The sequence below is a fragment of the Arachis hypogaea genome, chromosome 13 (genome assembly GCF_003086295.3).
Source record: "Arachis hypogaea cultivar Tifrunner chromosome 13, arahy.Tifrunner.gnm2.J5K5, whole genome shotgun sequence".
Lineage (NCBI taxonomy): Eukaryota > Viridiplantae > Streptophyta > Magnoliopsida > Fabales > Fabaceae > Arachis > Arachis hypogaea.
This window is the reverse complement of record NC_092048.1, coordinates 111,152,946-111,167,636: the sequence shown is the minus strand read 5'-3', so window position 1 is coordinate 111,167,636 and position 14,691 is coordinate 111,152,946. Positions and strand designations below refer to the sequence as shown.

The 14,691-nt window shown below is 37.8% G+C and overlaps 1 non-coding gene across 1 annotated transcript; it reads left to right on the top strand.

The window, feature by feature from the left end:
* The first annotated feature begins 7,155 nt into the window (after window positions 1–7,155).
* Window positions 7,156–7,263, top strand: LOC112739609 (small nucleolar RNA R71). Its single transcript, XR_003170539.1, has one exon. It is a non-coding gene; the product is annotated as a small nucleolar RNA R71 (small nucleolar RNA).
* Window positions 7,264–14,691: the final 7,428 nt, after the last annotated feature.

Here is a 14,691-nt window from a genome sequence, read left to right as displayed (position 1 = left end):
AAGAAAAACCCCTACCTCAACTCGTCGAAAACTCAAAGCTATACAGCGTGTCAAAACCCCTTCTTTTCGGCCTATAACCTCGGCAACCTCAACTCCAAACCACTTCTACATCAACCACAGTAACTCTAATTGTAACAAATAGTAACTGAAAGTCAATCTTATAGCAATTAACTCTGCAAACCTCAACAACATATATCGAAATAGAGATAATGAGCTTTCGAAGCAAAACAACTCACCGCACAAGGAAAGGAACTAAGAATGAAGCGGCGATAGCTCGGGCAGTGATTTCGGCTTCACCCGTGCAACACCTGGTGACAAGACAGTGGACCTGACGGCAGCAGAAGCTCTGCGCGGTGGCTGGCCCTCAGCAGCGATTGCGACAGCCGAGATCCCAGTTCCTCTTCGCGTTCTTATCTTCCTCAAGCTCTCTCTCCCTTTGAAGCTTGCATGTGGTGTCGCAGGTGACTTTCTTCTTCTCTCCCGCGCGACCCGCTTCTTTCTCTTTACTACATCGACGGCGACAATGGAGACGCGGCAGGATAAGGTTGAACGGTGGCGCTGTAGTTCACGAGGATGACGACAATGGTGACGCCAAAGAACCCTCAACGACGGCTCTGGTTCAATGGCGACGCTTCCCTCTCCATGATACTATCACCCTCATATGTGTCCCTCTCCTCCCAGTGACATAACAGTGGCAACGGTGGCAGTGACGCTGGTGCACAAAAATGTGATCATCAATAATGGCGCCAAAGGACTTGGAGCTCTTAAACGTGAATCACACTTTGTCACAATTCCGCACAACTAACCAGCAAGTGCACTGGGTCGTCCAAGTAATAAACCTTACGTGAGTAAGGATCGATCCCATGGAGACTGTCGGCTTGAAGCAAGCTATGGTCATCATATAAATCTCAGTCAGGCGAATTTAGATGGTGATAGAGAACTGATAATTAAAAGATAAATAAAACATAAAATAAAGATAGAGATACTTATGTAATTCTTTGGTTGGAATTTTAGATAAGCGTATGAAGATGCTTTGTTCCTCCTGAACCTCTGCTTTCCTATTGCCTTCTTCCAATCATTCGTACTCCTTTCCATGGCAAGCTTTATGTTGGGCATCACCGTTGTCAATGGCTACTTCCCGTCCTCTTAGTGAAAACGTTCCAAATGCGCTGTCACCACACGGCTAATCATCTGTCGGTTCTCGATCATGTTGGAATAGGATCCATTGATCCTTTTGCGTCTGTCACACGCCCAACAATCGCGAGTTTGAAGCTCGTCACAGTCATCCCTTCCCAGATTCTACTCAGAATACCACAGACAAGGTTTAGACGTTCCAAATCTTAAGAATGGCTGCCAATAATTCTAGCCTATACCACGAAGGTTCCAATCTTAGATTAGAAACCAAAGAGATGCACATTCAAGCTTGTTTGCATGTAGAACGGAAGTGATTGTCAGTCACGCGTTCATAGGTGAGAATGGTGATGGGGGTCACATAATCATCACATTCATCATGTTCTTGGGTGCGAATGAATATCTTGGAGAAGAAATAGACTTGAGTTGAATAGAAAAACAATAGTACTTTGTATTAATTCATGAGGAACAGCAGAGCTCCACACCTTAATCTATGGTGTGTAGAAACTCCACCGTTGAAAGTACATAAGAACAAAAGTCTAGGCATGGCCGTGAGGCCAGCCTCCCAAACGTGAAAAGGTCTATGAAAGTATAAGACTTATCAAAGATGAAAATACAATAGCAAAAGGTCCTATTTATAGAAAACTAGTAGCCTAGGGTTACAGAAATGAGTAATTAATGCAGAAATCTTCTTCCGGGCCCACTTGGTGTGTGCTTGGGCTGAGCATTGAAGCTTTCATGTGTAGAGATTTTTCTTGGAGTTAAACGCCAGCTTTTGTGCCAGTTTGGGCGTTTAACTCCAGCTTTTGTGCCAGTTCCGGCGTTAAACGCCAAAATTCTTAAGCTGACTTGGAACGCCTGTTTGGGCCATCAATTCTTGGGCAAAGTATGGACTATTATATATTGCTAGAAAGCCCAGGATGTCTACTTTCTAACGCAATTGCGAGAGTGCCAATTGGGCTTCTGTAGATCCTGAAAATCCACTTCGAGTGCAGGGAGGTCAGAATCCAACAGCATCTGCAGTCCTTTTTCAGCATCTGAATAAGATTTTTGCTCAGGTCCCTCAATTTCAGCCAGAAAATACCTAAAATCACGGAAAAATACACAAACTCATGGTAAAGTCCAGAAATATAATTTTTATTTAAAAAATAATAGAAACATAATAAAAACTAACTAAAATATACTAAAAACATATTAAAAACAATGCCAAAAAGCGTATAAATTATCCGCTTATCACAACACCAAACTTAAATTTTTGCTTGTCTCCAAGCAACTAAAAATCAAATAGGATAAAAAGAAGAGAATATACAATGAATTCCAAAAACATCTATGAAGATCAGTATTAATTAGATGAGCAGAGCTTTTAGCTTTTTGCCTCTGAACAGTTTTGGCATCTCACTTTATCCTTTGAAGTTCAGAATGATTGGCTTTTATAGGAACTCAGAATCCAGATAGTGTTATTGATTCTCCTAGTTAGGTATGTTGATTCTTGAACACAGCTACTTTATGAGTCTTGGCCGTGACCCTAAGCATTTTGTTTTCCAATATTACCACCGGATACATAAATGCCACAGACACATAACTAGGTGAACATTTTCAGATTGTGACTCAGCTTTGCTAGAGTCCCCAATTAGAGGTGTCCAGAGCTCTTAAGCACACTCTTTTTTGCTTTTGGACCACGACTTTAACCGCTCAGTCTCAAGTTTTTACTTGACACCTTCACGCCACAAGCACATGGTTAGGGACAGCTTTGGTTTAGCCGCTTAGGCCAGGATTTTATTCCTGTGGGCCCTCCTATCCACTGATGCTCAAAGCGTTGGATCCCTTTTTATCACCCTTGCCTTTTGGTTTAAAGGGGTATTGGCTTTTTCTGCTTGCTTTTCTTTTTCTTTCTTTTTATTTTCTCTTTTTTTTTGCATATATATTTTTTTCTGCAAGTTTTTCACTGCTTTTTCTTGCTTCAAGAATCAATTTTATGATTTTTCAGATTATCAAATAACATTTCCCCTTTTCCATCATTCTTTCAAGAGCCAACAATTTTAACATTCATGAATCAACAATATCAAAAATATGCACTGCTCAAGCATTCATTCAGAAAAACAATAGTATTGCTACCACATCAAAATAACTAAACTGTTTTAAAATTTGAAATTCATGCACTTCTTTTTCTTTTTCAATTAAAAACATTTTTCATTTAAGAAAGGTGATGGATTCATTTTCATTGCTTTAAGGCATAGACACTTAGACACTAGTGATCATGTAATAAAGACACAAACATAGATAAACATAAAGCACAATTTTCGAAAAACAGAAAATAAAGAATAAGAAAATTAAAGAACGGGTCCACCTTAGTGATGGCGGCTTGTTCTTCCTCTTGAAGATCTTATGGAGTGTTTGAGCTCCTCAATGTCTCTTCCTTGCCTTTGTTGTTCCTCTCTCATGGTTCTTTGGTCTTCTCTAATTTCATGGAGGAGGATGGAATGCTCTTGGTGCTCCACCCTTAGTTGTCCCATGTTGGAACTTAATTCTCTTAGGGAGGTGTTGATTTTCTCCCAATAGTTTTGTGGAGGAAAATGCATCCCTTGAGGCATCTCAGGGATTTCATGAGGAGTTTCCTCATGCTCTCCATGAGTGGGATCTCTTGTTTGCTCCATCCTTTTCTTAGTGATGGGCTTGTCCTCATCAATGAGGATGTCTTCCTCTATGATAATTCCAGCTGAATTGCAGAGGTGACAAATGAGATGAGGGAAGGCCAACCTTGCCACAGTAGAGGACTTGTCCGCTACCTTGTAGAGTTCTTGGGATATAACCTCATGAACTTCTACTTCCTCTCTAATCATGATGCTATGAATCATGATAGCCCGGTCTATAGTAACTTCAGATCGGTTGCTAGTAGGAATGATTGAGCGTTGGATGAACTCCAACCATCCCCTAACCACAGGCTTGAGATCTTGCCTTCTTAGTTGAACCGACTTCCCTCTTGAATCTCTCTTCCATTGAGCACCCTCTTCACAGATGTCCATGAGGACTTGGTCCAACCTTTGATCAAAGTTGACCCTTCTAGTGTAAGGGTGTGCATCTCCTTTTATCATGGGCAAGTTGAATGCCAACCTTACATTTTCCGGACTAAAGTCTAAGTATTTTCCCCGAACCATTGTAAGCCAATTCTTGGGGTCTGGATTCACACTTTGATCATGGTTCTTGGTGATCCATGCATTGGCATAGAACTCTTGAACCATTAAGATTCCAACTTGTTGAATGGGGTTGGTGAGAACTTCCCAACCTCTTCTTCGGATCTCATGTCGGATCTCCGGATATTCGCCCTTTTTGAGCTTAAAAGGGACCTCGGGGATCACCTTCTTCTTGGCCATAACTTCATAGAAGTGGTCTTGATGCACCCTTGAGAGGAATCTCTCCATCTCCCATGACTCAGAGGTGGAAGCTTGTGCCTTCCCTTTCCTCTTTCTAGAGGTTTCTCCAGCCTTTGGTGCCATTAATGGTTATGGAAAAACGAAAAAAGCTTTAGCTTTTACCACACCAAACTTAGAAGGTTGCTCGTCCTCGAGCAAAAGAAGAAAGAAGAGAGTAGTAGAAGAAGAAATAGAGGAGATGGAGTGGGCTTAGTGTTTCGGCCAATGGATAGAAGTAGTGTGTATGTTTTGTGAAAATGAAGGAGTGAAGATGGGTTTATATAGGAGTGGAGAGGGGGGTATGGTCCGGCCATTATGGGTAGGTTTGGGTGGGAAAGTGGTTTGAATTTGAATGGTGAGGTAGGTGGGGTTTTTGAGGGATGGATGTGAGTGGTGAAGAGAATGGTGGGATTTAATAGGTGAGGGGTTTTTGGGGAAGAGGTATTGAGGTGATTGGTGAAGAAGAGAGAGAGAGGTGGGGTAGGTGGGGATCCTGTGGGGTCCACAGATCCTGAGGTGTTAAGGATTTCTCATCCCTGCACCATGTGGCGTGCAAAACGCCCCTTGCTGCTAATCCTGGTGTTAAACGCCAGGCTGCTGCCCATTTCTGGCGTTTAACGCCAGCTTGTTGCCCATTCCTGGCGTTAAACGCCAGTCTGGTGCCCATTTCTGGCGTTAAACGCCCAGAATGGTGCCAGAATGGGCGTTTAACGCCCATTCTGCTACCCTTAACGCCAGTAAGTTTCTCCTCCAGGGTGTTCTATTTTTCATTCTATTTTTCCTTCTGTTTTTCCTTTTTCAATTATTTTTGTGACTTCACATGATCATCAACCTATAGAAAACATAAAATAAAAGAAAATAGAAATTTAACATAGATAAGTAAAAATTGGGTTGCCTTCCAACAAGCACTTCTTTAATGTCAATAGCTTGACAGTGGCTCTCATGGAGCCTCACAGATGTTCAGAGCAATGTTGGAACCTCCCAACACCAAACTTAGAGTTTGAATGTGGGGGTTCAACACCAAACTTAGAGTTTGACTGTGGGGGCTCTGTTTGACTCTGTATTGAGAGAAGCTCTTCATGCTTCCTCTCCATGGTGACAGAGGGATATCCTTGAGCTTTAAACACAAGGGAGTCTTCATTCACTTGAATGATCAATTTTCCTCTATCAACATCAATCACAACTTTTGCTGTGGCTAGGAAGGGTCTGCCAAGGATGATGGATTCATCCATACACTTCCCAGTCTCTAGGATTATGAAGTCACTAGGGATGTAGTGGCCTTCAACCTTTACCAAGACATCCTCTACAAGTCCATAAGCTTGTTTCTTTGAATTGTCTGCCATCTCCAGTGAGATTCTTACAGCTTGTACCTCAATGATCCCTAGCTTCTCCATTACAAAGAGAGGCATGAGGTTTATGCTTGACCCTAGGTCACACAGAGCCTTCTCAAAGGTCATGGTGCCTATGGTACAAAGGATTGAAAATTTCCCAGGGTCTTGTCTCTTCAGAGGTAATCTCTGCCTAGTCAAGTCATCCAGTTCTTTGATGAGTAATGGAGGTTCATCCTCCTAAGTCTCATTACCAAACAACTTGGCATTTAGCTTCATGATTGCTCCAAGATACTTAGCAACTTGCTCTTCAGTAACAACTTCATCCTCTTCAGAGGAAGAATACTCATCAGAGCTCATGAATGGCAGAAGTAAATTTAATGGAATCTCTATGGTCTCTGTGTGAGCCTCAGATTCCTATGGTTCCTCATTAGGGAACTCCTTGGAGGCCAGTGGACGTCCATTGAGGTCTTTCTCAGTGGAAATCACTGCCTCTTCCTCCTCTTCTAGTTCGGCCATGTGAGATGTGTTTATGGCCTTGCACTCTCTCTTTGGATTCTCTTCTGTATTGCTTGGGAGAGTACTAGGTGGGAGTTCAGTAATTTTCTTACTCAGCTGACCCACTTGTGCCTCCAAATTTCTAATAGAAGACCTTGTTTCAGTCATGAAACTTTGAGTGGTTTTGATTAGATCAGAGACAATGGTTGCTAAGTCAGAGTGGCTCTGCTTAGAATTCTCTGTCTGTTGCTGAGAAGATGATGGAAAAGGTTTGCTATTGCTAAACGTATTTCTTCCACCATTATTGTTGTTGAAACCTTGTTGAGGTCTCTGTTGATCCTTCCATGAGAGATTTGGAGGATTTCTCCATGAAGGATTATAGGTGTTTCCATAGGGTTCTCCCATGTAATTCAGCTCTTCCATTTCTGGGTTCTCAGGATCATAAGCTTCTTCTTCAGAGGAAGCTTCCTTAGTACTGCCTGTTGCTGCTTGCATTTCAGACAGACTCTGAGAAATTATATTGACTTGTTGGGTCAATATTTTATTCTGAGCCAATATGGCATTCAGAGTATCAATCTCAAGAACTCCTTTCTTCTGAGCTATCCCATTATTCACAGATTCCTTTCAGAAGTGTACATGAATTGGTTATTTGTAACCATTTCAATGAGTTCCTGAGCTTCTGCAGGCGTCTTCTTCAGATGAAGAGATCCTCCAGCAGAGCTATCCAATGACATCTTGGATAGTTCAGACAGACCATCATAGAAAATACCTATGATACTCCATTCTGAAAGCATGTCAGAAGGGCACCTTCTGATCAATTGCTTGTATCTTTTCCAAGCTTCATAGAGGGATTCACCTTCCTTCTGTCTGAAGGTTTGGACTTCCACTCTAAGCTTGCTCAAATTTTGAGGTGGAAAGAACTTTGCCAAGAAGGCATTAACTAGCTTTTCCCAAGAGTTCAGGCTTTTTTTAGGTTGTGAATCCAACCATGTCCTAGCTCTGTCTCTTACAGCAAAAGGGAAGAGCATAAGTTTGTAGACTTCAGGGTCAACCCCATTGGTCTTGACAGTATCACAGATTTGCAAGAATTCAACTAAAAACTGATGAGGATCTTCCAATGGAAGTCCATGAAACTTGCAATTCTGTTGCATTAGAGAAACTAATTGAGGTTTAAGCTCAAAGTTGTTTGCTCCAATGGCAGGGATTGAGATACTTCTCCCATAGAAGTTGGGAGTAGGTGCAGTAAAGTCACCAAGCACCTTCCTTGCATTGTTGGCATTGTTGTTTTTGGCTGCCATGGTTTCTTCTTCCTTGAAAAGCTCTGTTAGGCCCTCTAAAGAGAATTATGCTTTAGCTTCTCTTAGCTTTCTCTTCAAGGTCCTTTCAGGTTCAGGATCAGCTTGAACAAGTATGCCTTTATCTTTGTTCCTGCTCATATGAAAGAGAAGAGAACAAGAAAGTAGGGAATCCTCTATGTCACAGTATAGAGATTCCTTGAGGTGTCAGAGGAAAAAAAGAATAGAAGGAGAAGGTAGATAGAAGATAATTCGAACATATAAAAGAAGAGGGAGTTCGAATTGCACCTTGAGGGAGAGTGTTAGTCCTTTAAATAGAAGGATGTGAGAAGAGGGGAAGAATTTTCGAAATTAAAGTAAAAGATTTAGAAATAATTAAAAGAAATTTTGAAAATTTGATTGATGATTTTTGAAACTAAAATTGGGAAAGAAATTAAGTGATTTTGAAAAAAGATTTTGAAATTAGAAATTAAAAAGATGTGATTGAAAATAAATTTTGAAAAAGATGTGATTGAAAAGATATGATTGAGAAGATATGATTGAAAATCAGACTAAAAAGAGAAAGTTTTAAAATTAAAGTTGATTACTTGACTAATAAGGAATTAGAAGATATGATTCTAGAATTAAAACTTTTGATCCTTTCTTAATAGGCAAGTAACAACTAGAAAATTTTGAAGTAAATCATTAATTATAACAAGGATTTTCGAAAATTATAAAAAAAAATGGAAAGAAATTGATTTTGAAGAGATATGATTGAAAAGATATGATTTGAAAAAGATTTGATTTTGAAAAATTATGAAGATTTGAAAAAAATTTGGATTAAAAGCAAAATCTTCCCTCTAGTGTCCTTCTGGCGTTAAACGCCCAGCCAGGTACCCTGGCTGGCGTTAAACGCCAGTTTTCCTTCTTCACTGGGCGTTTTGAACGCCCAGCTTTTTCTATTTGATTCCTCTGCTGAATGTTCTGAATCTTCAATTATCTGTATTATTGACTTGAAAAGACACAATTTTAAAAATATTTTTGAATTTTTAATGATGAGAAATAATAAAAAAAATGCAACTAAGATCAAATAAACAATGCATGCAAGACACCAAACTTAGAAGTTTGTATACTAAGGACTATAACAAATTGAAAATGCATGTAAGAAACAACAAAAGACACAGAATAAGAGAAATTAAAGATCAGAGCACTAAAATCATCAAGAACAGCTTGAAGATCAATGAAGAACATAATGCATATATTCGAAAAATGCAAGAAGAATTAAAACATGCAATTGACACCAAACTTAAAAATTGATACTAGACTCAAACAAGAAACATAAAATATTTTTGATTTTTATGGTTTTATAAATTTTTATGTGATTTTCGAAACTTATATGGAAAACAAAATAAAGAGAATCAAAACTTTTAATAAGAATTCCAGGAATCATGCAATGTTAGTCTAAAGCTTCAGTCTAAAAAGATTAGACATGGTTGGCCAAGTTTCAGCAGGACATTACATTCAGCAGCTAAATTGATGAGAATCAATCAGCTTTTGTGATGATAAGAACATCACCTTGAAACTCTAGAATTCATTCTTAAAAATTCTAAAAAGTAAAAAGAAAAGTACCTAATCTAAGCAACAAGATGAACCGTCAGTTGTCCAAACTCGAACAATCCCCGGCAACGGCGCCAAAAACTTGGTGCACGAAATTGTGATCATCAACAATGGCGCCAAAGGACTTGGAGCTCTTAAACGTGAATCACACTTTGTCACAATTCCGCACAACTAACCAGCAAGTGCACTGGGTCGTCCAAGTAATAAACCTTACGTGAGTAAGGGTCGATCCCACGGAGACTGTCGGCTTGAAGCAAGCTATGGTCACCTTGTAAATCTCAGTCAGGCGAATTCAAATGGTGATGGAGAATTGATAATTAAAAGATAAATAAAACATAAAATAAAGATAGAGATACTTATGTAATTCTTTGGTTGGAATTTCAGATAAGCGTATGAAGATGCTTTGTTCCTCCTGAACCTCTGCTTTCCTATTGCCTTCTTCCAATCATTCATACTCCTTTTCATGGCAAGCTTTATGTTGGGCATCACCGTTGTCAATGGCTACTTCCCGTCCTCTCAGTGAAAATGTTCCAAATGCGCTGTCACCGCACGGCTAATCATCTGTCGGTTCTCGATCATGTTGGAATAGGATCCATTGATCCTTTTGCGTCTCTCACACGCCCAACAATCGCGAGTTTGAAGCTCGTCACAGTCAGAATACCACAGACAAGGTTTAGACGTTCCAGATCTCAGGAATGGCCGCCAATAATTCTAGCCTATACCACGAAGGTTCCAATCTTAGATTAGAAACCCAAGAGATACACATTCAAGCTTGTTTGCATGTAGAACGGAAGTGGTTGTCAGTCACACGTTCATAGGTGAGAATGGTGATGAGTGTCACATAATCATCACATTCATCATGTTCTTGGGTGCGAATGAATATCTTAGAGAAGAAATAGACTTGAGTTGAATAGAAAAACAATAGTACTTTGTATTAATTCATGAAGAACAACAGAGCTCCACACCTTAATCTATGGTGTGTAGAAACTCCACCATTGAAAGTACATAAGAACAAAATTCTAGGCATGGCCGTGAGGCCAGCCTCCCAAACATGAAAAGGTCTATAAAAGTATAAGACTTATCAAAGATGAAAATACAATAGCAAAAGGTCCTATTTATAGAAAACTAGTAGCCTAGGGTTACAGAAATGAGTTATTAATGCAGAAATTTTCTTCCGGGCCCACTTGGTGTGTGCTTGGACTGAGCATTGAAGCTTCCATGTGTAGAGACTTTTCTTGGAGTTAAACGCCAGCTTTTGTGCTAGTTTGGGCGTTTAACTCCAGCTTTTGTGCCAGTTCTGGCGTTAAACGCCAAAATTCTTGAGCTGACTTGGAACGCCTGTTTGGGCCATCAATTCTTGGACAAAGTATGGACTATTATATATTGCTGGAAAGCCCAGAATGTCTACTTTTCAACACAATTGAGAGCACGTCAATTGGGCTTCTGTAGCTCCAGAAAATCCACTTCGAGTGCAGGGAGGTCAGAATCCAACAGCATCTGCAGTCCTTTTTCAGCCTCTGAATCAGATTTTTGCTTAGGTCCCTCAATTTCAGCCAGAAAATATCTGAAATCACATAAAAATACACAAACTCATAGTAAAGTCCAGAAATGTGATTTTTATTTAAAAACTAATAGAAACATAATAAAAACTAACTAAAATATACTAAAAACATACTAAAAACAATGCCAAAAAGCGTATAAATTATCCGCTCATCAGACGCCTATCGGCGCTGTCTCCGTTTCCCTCTCTTCCCTCTTTTCCGATTCCCCCTTCTTCTCTCTTTTTCCTTTCTTTCTTTTCCCCTTTTCCTCTTTCTTTCTCTTAGCCCATCTCTGCATATGTGTAGTTTGTGTGCGGGTATTTATGGAAATAGGGGTGTGGCGGTGGGTGAGTGGCAGTGGCTAGGGTAGATTAGGGTTAGTGGGTTCAATTTGAAAATTTTTCTGTAGTTTATGTAATTTTAATAAAATTAGGGTAATAGAGTAATTGAAAAATAAATTTTAATCTAATAATAATATGTATAAAAATACTATTCATTATCAACTTAAAATTTATTTTCAAATAAATACTCTAATTCAATAATTAGAGATAATAAAAATCAATTTCCTTTATAATCATAAAATAAAGTTAAAAATCTAATTATTCAACTTAAAGTATATAAAATCCTTATTATCATTCAATTAGTAAAGTTTTAAATCTTAAATAAGAAATTGCTTAATTTATATATGAAATTTCTTAAAAATATAATATTGATTAAACATAGTAAATCATAAATAAATTTATTATTTAATTTTTTTAAAAAATATGGGGTCTTACATCCTACTCCACTTATAAAAATTTTCGTCCTAAAAAATTGGTAGAAAACGAAAAGAGATTTTATATTACTTCACATTTGAAAACATTTAAGAAAAAGCAAAAAGGCCTCAGCATACATACATATATGCAGTTTCAGATACCAGAATTTTCATATGGCATAAGGATATAATGGTATATGTGATGCAAAATATTATATAGTTCAAACATGAGATGATAGTATAACGTGGCGAAATGTTTACAAAACAGGTTGGCGTTAAAACATCGTGGTTAATGTTCGCACACTGATCTCGCACCAGCTTCAGAGATTCAACTTAGATTTAACTTCCTAACTTCGATGTAACTTATCTCAACCATTCTCAACCATACTTTATCGAATAACTCATCCGAGGGTTCTCAATCTCATCACACATTTTTCAAATCTATCACCGGTCACAAGCTTAACATTAACAAAATTCTTTCGCATGAAATAGTGCTTTACAACATCCTGTGACATTGCGCACTCGCGAGCTTTTCATTCCGCGTCCGCGAAACGCATCATAAAGAACTAACATATCGCTTGCTATATCTAAAGGTCGCACGTGACATTAAAACAAATATCAAGTTTGCTCAGAAGGCTACAAGACCTCAGAAAAGAAGGACAAGTGACGAGGACAACACTCCCAAGAATTTGAAGAACTACTAAGATCACACATAAACAAGGATATACAAGCAATGAAGAATGTTGGGACGAAAATCAAACCACAAGTTTAAAAAAGGATCTCGTATCAAAGAAATTTAACAGGAACAATAAGAAGAAAACAGTGCAGCAGTTTGAAACAAAATTAAGCCGAGTCAAAGAAGTATGAGATCGTAAGAGAAGAATAACTAAAACCAATGACAATGCTCGCAAAGTTTCAAAAGTATGATTAGAAATGTCTTCGAATACATTGTTCATGAAGAATGAAAACTTTAAGAAAATCATTTAACGTTCTGAAAGAAAGTACGCAGCAGACATTTTACAAAATAATAGTAAAAACATGAATGTTGCATTGTTTTAGAACAAGTTCAATTTGAAATAGATTATGCAATATTTGAAAATGAAAACTAGTTTGGCTGAGAGCAAAATATTTTTTCTTGAATATCTTAAAAGGTATTTAGGTGCATAACCAAATAAAAACATGCATAAAAATTGCAATTTGGTTGGGAGAAAATTAAGTTTCATTTTGAGAAGAAAACCTGAGATAAAATTTTGCCCAAAGAGAAATAGGAGATGCATTACAAACAAGCAGGTTTTGAACTATATACGGGAGTTTTCAAAGCGTGTGCTGAATTAGAAACAATGTTATTAAAATTTGAAGGAATAGTTGTGGATACAGTCAAGTAAGAGCAAAATTGAATCAAAATTTTCTTTGACAAGAATCTAAAAAAAGAACATTCAGAAAGAGACCGCAAGGAATAATGTATAGACCAAAACGAGTTCAAGCAAAGGAATGCAAAGTTAACAACAATCTTTCACGAGAATAATTTGAAACTTCTTTAAAAGGTTTAAAACAATGCTTCGAGAGGATATTTTGGAGTCACAACCTCATGAGAATATTCAAGAATATTGAGATGTACTAAGAAGAAAATCAATTCATCTTTCGAAAAGGAAACTCAAATAAAGAGAACTCAGACAGGATTTACAAAGCAGGTCACATCAAGCAAGTTTTTAGATGATCTAAAAGAATACAAAACTCACAAAGAAGGACAATTTAAACATAGCAAATTCTCAAAGATTCCAACAATTACTTTGATGCATCAAACGAGTTCAAGGTGACATCAAAAGTACGCAAGTCAAGAAGAGAAACTTTAAATAACACAGTGCAAATGTCGAAGGAATTTAAACAGATACATGCAGTTAAAATCAGCCAAGAATTCATATGAACAAAAGCTTGGAAAATAATAAGTTTACTTTTTCAAGAAAGGAATCCCAAATAGGAATTTTAAAACAAACTATGAAAGAACAAGATAAGTAACTGAGTAACCTTGAGAGTTAACTCCTAACGTTCCTAAAACCCACGATTCACGTTACCTACAACTCATATATCCTCTATGATAACCCATTAGCACTTTCATATACATAAGTCACTAGTATTAAGCCGACCAAACTTAATACCAGGTAGTATGCAATGATAGACTAACAGCATTAATCAATAGACAGTCATGTGCATAAAGCTCTAACTCTCGTCATCAGGACAAGGCCTATAACACGACAGACGCTCAGAGTATGCAAATGAAGCATAGTCAGTTCATTCTTCAAGCTCTACAGAAAATATTGCTCTGATACCATAATATAACACCCTCACTATCAGAATGTAACGCATCTAGTTGCACCACTTTGATAGCAAGAAGTATTACAAAGACTTCATATACTTAATAATAAAATAGGAGCCTTTGACTCGAAACCGTATCGTTGTTTTCTTTGAAAAGCTGGAAAAATACTTTATCTTGAAAACAAACAAGTATATATATATATATATATATATATATATATATACAAAATTTCTTACATAAGTAACTTATGAACATAATATACATACAACACATACAGTTCAGATCCCTCTTACAAAATATAATATTGATGGTGAGAGATAAATAAATAAATACTAAAACAACAACATTGAATAAGCAAAATGCAATAAAACCCATCGTGAGCCTCTTCATCCATCTGCTGAAAAGATAAAGCTGTAGGGAGGTGAGAACCTAACCACACGGTCTCACCACGGAGTTTAAGAATTGTCATAAGAAGATATTTAATAAAAAAACTGTTTTTCAAGCTCAGTGATTATCGTTGTCTTATAAATCCTTTGAAAACCGATGGTTTAACCATCAAAAATTCAAAACCTCTTGAAAAGAAATCAGTTAATTATTCAGAAATCTAAACTCCCTTTTCAGATAAAAGAATCTTAAAAGTTTCCTAACAGTATGAATGACCAACCTATTCCAAACATAGGTTCATTAAGTCTATGCTGAACCAGTTTGATATTTCATACTTTACTAAACCACAACACAAACCAATCACGGCCTCTGGCCATCACATAATCAATCGTGGCTTCAGGCCCAAACAGCTCAATCAACATCTAATTCACCACAACTCA